We start from the raw sequence: 6,550 nt of genomic DNA on the forward strand, positions 1-6,550 counted from the left end.
TTGATTATATGTTCTTAATCAAAATAGAAAGAAAATTTTCATTAATCATTTATAGGTGTGGGAAGAGGCTTACTCCATTGCTTCTTGATTAAAAAAAACTTCTTGAATTTTTTTATTCAATATCTATAGATATAAAAATTATTAGTTACATTAACAATATATTCAAAAGTTATTGTTTTAATTAGAATTTAGTATATTAGTTTAACTTAAAGATATTTTAATTAATTTTAAAATTTTTATTCAAAATTGTATAGTTAAACAAATCTGTATTTTATTTTAACCATTTTCCCTAAGCTATTTAGATAATGACGATTCAGTTTTTCACTTAACAAAACAAAACAAAACTTAAATTAATACAAAACAACATCCCAGAATTTAATAAAAATTATTTATGGATAAAAGTATCTCATATCTAAGCATAGCATAGCTTGTACATAGCAATTTTGGTGCTTACATGATTGTGTACATTACAATAAAAGAAAGAATATTAAAATAAAAACAATTTAATCAATAGATAGAGAATTTAATTCTATATGTCTAATTTATTGGTACTTTCTGAATATTCTAAAACAAATATGTGATCATGAATACAGGAATACAGGGGCCAGAGCAATAGTAAAGCAGGTAGGGTGTTTTGCTTATACGTGGACAACCAGGGTTCGATCTCCAACATCCCATATGGTCCCCCAAACACCACCAGTAGTAATTTCTGAGTGCAGACCTAGGAGTATTCCTCAAGTATTACTCGGTGTGACCCAAAAAGCAAAAAAAAAACCCCAAGAATATATAGAATGAAAGCATAATAAAAAGGAAAATGCATTATCAAAGATGGAAGACAAACAAGGGATAAAATACATAAAATCATGTTTAAATAATTTTGAAGTGAATTAAATAATTTGAAAGTAAGAGTTCATTGTGAGGAAAGTATAAGTATGAAGAAAACTCAATATTAAGTCTGCAATAAATATTCTAGGCTAAGATTTGAATTGTTACTTAGTTTTTTTTTTCAGTTTTTTTCAGACAAATGCAGGTAATACATACATGAAACAATATTTTGAAGAAAAATTCATACGAGAATCTATTGAAATCTTATATGCCCTTTCCTCACTTCTACTCTACTAATTTACTTAAAAAATAGCTGTATTTATAAAGAGTGGATACAGTTAGAGAGAGAAAGATAGAGACAGATGAAAGAGTGGAAAGAAATAACTTGGAGAGAGAATGTAAGAAGGAGAGAAAAGAAAGGAGAAAGAGAGGAAAAGGATGGGGGTAGGATGAAAAGGAGAAAGAAGGCTAGAGCCAGTAAAATATGAGAGAGATGGGAGGGTGGAGATAAAAAAAAGGTAAAGAAAGATAATTATACTAGGTAGTGAGAACAGGGAAACAAAGGATACAGAGAGGACAGAGTGACAAGAGGAGGGAAAGGAGTTTGTGTGTGTGAGAGAGAGAGAAGGAGAGAAAGAGAAAGACAAAGAAAGAGAAAAAGAGAGGGAGAGGGTGAAGGAAAGGGAGAGGGAGAGAGAGGTGAGGGTGAGAGGAGAAAGAAATAGAGTGAAAAAGAGAGGAGAGAGATAAATAAAAGATATTCATGTTAAAAAGCTTCTTTTAAAAAGAACAGAAATTATGCAACCTGAGTCAAAAGGTTGGCACTTAACATTTCCAATTCTTTTTTTAGTAGTAGGAGTCAACATATAAAAAGTGATACGTAGATAGACCAATTAATTAAACTTGAGTGGTGGTTAGTTTTAATCATTTAAGTCAAATACACTCATTAGAGAATTATAAGCGATTCAGAGACTTTTGTTAACCTCTGACACTGACAACTGTTAAGCTTGGCTTTTTATTATTTATCTTATGCGAAATTCTAGAGACAATTTGTGTTTGCATGTTTAGCTTCCTGCATGTATGATTACTCAGGTTCTTCACATCTTCCACATAATTAATTACAAAGTCCAGTGGTTCTCTTGAAACATTTTCGTTGTGGGGATCTAAGTCAGATCGTGACTGACGCTGCAAACAAGTGGATTCTGACGTCATTGTGAATCCCCTACTATTCCACTCTGAAAGAGAAGCTTGAACAAAAATGTTTTCATTCTTAAACTTTTCTTCCCTATCTCCTCATTTCTTGTCTATGTTAACCCTTTGGTTCTTCTCCTTGGTACAAAAGTCTTTCTACCACTCCTAATTGTCAGTTGGGGGAACTTTGTGTTATCCCAATTATGGTTCATTTCTGCATCTTAATCTTCTATGCAGAGAAAAAAACAAGAATCTACGAAGCAGAGAAAAACTAGAGTATCTTAACTATCTTTTCATGTATTTCTCTATCCTCCTCTTTCTGTAAGTTTTGAAAAAGTAAAATCACCCTATTCTGATGTGAACACATAACTACCAAACTCCAGTTGGAAGACAATATCATTTGTATATTGCTTCTTAAAAAAGGGCTTGGCTAGCTCTTAAACCAGTATTCTCTCTTGAGCTCACCTTTAATTTGCTTCTCTCTCTTTCTATTCTCTGTCTTCCTCCTTGAATGTATTTCTCCTCTTCCTCTCATCTCACATCTTTCCAAGCAAGTTTTGCTCAATAAAAAATAACTGACTTGAAAAAAAAATTAAAATACGGTCTTAAAAATTTGACTATAAATTATTTAGTGCTATCTGTTTAACAATATTCTGAAAATTGATTTCTTGATATTTAATTTTAATCCTCAACTTGACAGATAAATAAATTAGCTGAACATGGGTAAAACATTTACTAAAAATTCAGTGTAACAGTATATTTTTCCTATTATCCATCTTACATATTATTGAAGTTACTATAAATGAATATACTAAAATAAAATGCACTCTCCCACAAGGAGATTATATCACAATTTGTTTTAAATTTTTAATATACTGTCAGGTTTATCTATTAACTTCATTATCTTAAAAAATAGTTTTAACTAAATCCTGAGCAATCTCTTTTATAAATTAATGTGCTAATACAATTTTCTAGAAAAACATTACTTCTATATTGACTTACTTTTGCTATTGCCTTATTTCTAGAATTCATCATTCCATATTTGGTTAATAAGGAGTTTTCAGATCAGTGAGGATATTTATGAGAAAAATGCCAGAAAGTATATCAGTATCACTGTGCCTTTTCACTCCATAGAATTATTTTTTTACTTGGTGTTTTGTTATAATTTTTATCTATGCATGGTAGCATGCTAAATATTATTATGCCTACTTTAATAAATGATATTTAACTCATGAGAAACATAATTTTTGTTAAAAATATGTATTTTCCAAATGCAAGAAAATAATACTAAACATGAATAATCATTTCTGTACTCAATATTCTTTATGTGAACCTAGTAAAGAAATATATTCTTTCCTGGTATTTTTGTAGCTGCTAAATATTTTAAGGTTGTTACTTTCCAATATAAAAATTCTAATTAGTACTATCTTTTTCCCTTAAGTATGATCTCATTTTTTTTTTTAAAAAGTGCTTTGGGAACCAGTTGTTTCTATGGTAACTAGGAATTCAAGTGGAAATATAACCTGCTGAAAAAGGATCCATTTGAACAATTCTATGAAAGGGATTTAGAAAATTACTATCTAAAAAGCAGCAAGCCATAAGTTTTTTTGCATATGTTCTTTGGGGAGTGGGGGTTGGGAGGGGCTGTGGGGGTTCTCATATTTGTGCTTACTGTGTTTAGAGTAATAAATATGACAATTTTTAGTCAAATTCAATTTAAAGTATAATTAATTATAGGAATATGATTTAGAATATTTTTATTGAAGTAAAATTTAAAATATGATATAAAACCTATATTAAAGGTTCAGGGTTAATGTTTTCAAGTTTGCAGCAGTATACAAAATGACATCACAGAATCTATAAGCAAATATAAATTGAATACTTAAAATCACAATATATCGAACATAGAGAACTAATAAAGTTTAGAAAATAAAAATTATGAAATTTTAAATTTTGGTCTGAATATCCTCAATTTCCTCAAATTGTCCTATAATTCTCTAACTTTGAAATGCAGGTTTGAAAAACAATAGACTAGCATGAAATATGAGATGTATAATTAGACTATAACAACTCTGAGTCAAAGAGGAACAAAATGACAGCACATAAAAAAGTCCAACTGTTTTTCTGACTATTAGTACTGTATCCTGGCATTTGTGTTTCCTGTCTGCTAAGCATTCAAATACTGTCATTTCGCTTTAATAAAATCAAGGTTAGTACAAGCAGAAAACAGTGGGGGGAGAAACTTAGAATTAAACTCTTCTAAATGGATTCCTTAAATCTATATACATACTTCATTCACATATAAGTTATCTAGCATTATTAGGCTCAAGTTTTACTTTTATAAGAACTAGATTAGCTATATCTAGTATTTTTATGTAACTTATATCAATTCTCTATATTCTTGTTTCTTCAAACACATGATTTTGATTGTAATGATGAATAAAACTTAAATTGAAAAAAATATTTGTTTACTAGATAATTTTGTTCACTTGAATGAAAAAGATTTACATCTAGTATATTGATTGTCAAATTAAGCATAGTAATGCTAAAAATCTAAGAAAACTATTTTGAAAAATAAAAGCACAGCGGGTAGGGCGTCTGCCTTGCACGCAGCCAACATGGCCGACCCGAGTTCGATTCCTCTGCCCCTCTCGGAAAGCCCGGTAAGCTACCGAGAGTATTCGATATGCCAGACACAGTAACAACAAAGTCTCCAATGGAGACTTTACTGGGCCTGCTAGAGCAAATCGATGATCAACGGGAGGGACTTTACTTTACTTTACTTAAAATTCATAGTAGACTATAAAATAGTTTACAAACTAGTTTATAAAAATAAGATGGAGTTAAATTTTAGCTAAAATTATTATACCTTACAATATAATAAAATCTTCATGTGTGTTTCAGAAAAAATGTTATACAGACTTATTTTATATATAAGAAACAGTTCTTTTTAAGAATTTCAGTCATAATATATTTTAATGGCCATTTCTAATGCACTCTTTAATTATGTGATACTGTATATGTGATACTCAAACATGTGATACTGTATATGTTGAGGAAAATACCACAGTTTTGTTTCTTAAAGAATATAAAAAGTCAAAAACAATGGACTGGTATTCAAGTAGCATATCATACTGTAAAAATAATCCTCAATATTAAAGTATAATTAAAATCCTCAATATTGTCATGAAGGCAAAGATTGAGCTCATCATGCTTTAAAAATGTCCGAATAAGCTTAGAATGTCGAAACTTTGCTTTTTTCATTTTATTTATTTTTACAGATTATGCCTTCATGCACCTATAGTTATGCTTCTACTCCATTTCTTTGCTTCCTCTTATACTATGTAGTAAACAATTCATTACAGAATTTAATAGCTATAATTGTCTTGCAGGGAAAGGCAGAATTATGAAGATTTTTCACCAAAATTTGCAATTTAATTTTTAATTTTTGGTGGAGTGGGGAGCAGGTTGGTCCATAACTAGAAGTACTCAGGGCTTACTCCTGGCTTTGTACTCTCAGGGATCACTCTTTTTTTTTCTGCTGTTTGGGTCACACCTGGCATGCTCAGGGGTTACTACTGGCTCATACACTTAGGAATTACTCCTGGCAGTGCTCGGGGGTCACATGGGATGCTGGAAATCAAACACAGATTGGCCTCCTGCAAGGCAAATGCCCTACCTGCTGTACTACCACTCCGGCCCCAGGGATCACTCTTGTAATGCTTAGAGAATCATATGAAGTGCTGGAGATGAAAGCAGGTTCAGCTGCACATAAGGAAAGTGCCTCAACCTCGTACCCTCTGGTCCTAAAAGTTAGTAATTGTATAACTTAATTTTCTTCCCCACTTTCAACTTTTTCATTAGTTCTATGTACTCCCAAGATACTAACATTTAGAATTAAGCAAAAGGAGTGAACACTCTATCTCTTACTTTTTTACTTTTTATTTTCCACATTACAATTAAGAATATTTCCTCATTGCATAAAAGTATCTTAAAGAAACGTAAAAATAATGCAATAAGCAGTTTATATTAATTAAAATTATCATCCAAGAATTTGTTTAAATATGTAGGCTTTTCAACTTACATATTTAAACATGCTTTTATTACTATCAATCGAAATTTGTTAGGTTGTTCATAGAAGGATCACATAGAGCCAAATAATATGTGTCCAAATAAATATTTGTTAAGTATATTTTGACATCTTATTATCTAGGTCTTACTCTAGAGAACTGGCAGGCTACCAAAAGTACCCTGCCCACATGGCAAACAACCCGTGGCATATTCAATATGCCAAAAACCAGTAACAATGATGGGACTCATTCTCCTGACCCTGAAAGAGCCTCGAATGTGGCAATTCTTAAAATCTTAGGGCTAGGATGAAGGAGACATTACTGGGGCCTGCTTGAGGCAATCGATGACCAACAGGATGACAGTGACAGTGATATTTTGCTATTCTCATATATTTTGTTTTAGATTATCTGGGGAGTTGGCACTTTGTTATTTACCTGGTATCAAAAACTTCTATGTAGAATAT

The 6,550-nt window shown here is 31.1% G+C and overlaps 1 pseudogene; it reads right to left on the reverse strand.

Annotated features, from left to right (window-relative positions):
• Positions 1-2,037, reverse strand: part of LOC130019328 (BTB/POZ domain-containing protein KCTD20-like) — a 142,478-nt pseudogene extending 140,441 nt beyond the window's left edge.
• Between the last annotated feature and the right edge of the window lie 4,513 nt (positions 2,038-6,550).

The sequence above is a fragment of the Sorex fumeus genome, unplaced genomic scaffold, assembly GCF_029834395.1.
Source record: "Sorex fumeus unplaced genomic scaffold, SorFum_2.1 ptg000008l, whole genome shotgun sequence".
Classification (NCBI taxonomy): Eukaryota; Metazoa; Chordata; class Mammalia; order Eulipotyphla; family Soricidae; genus Sorex; species Sorex fumeus.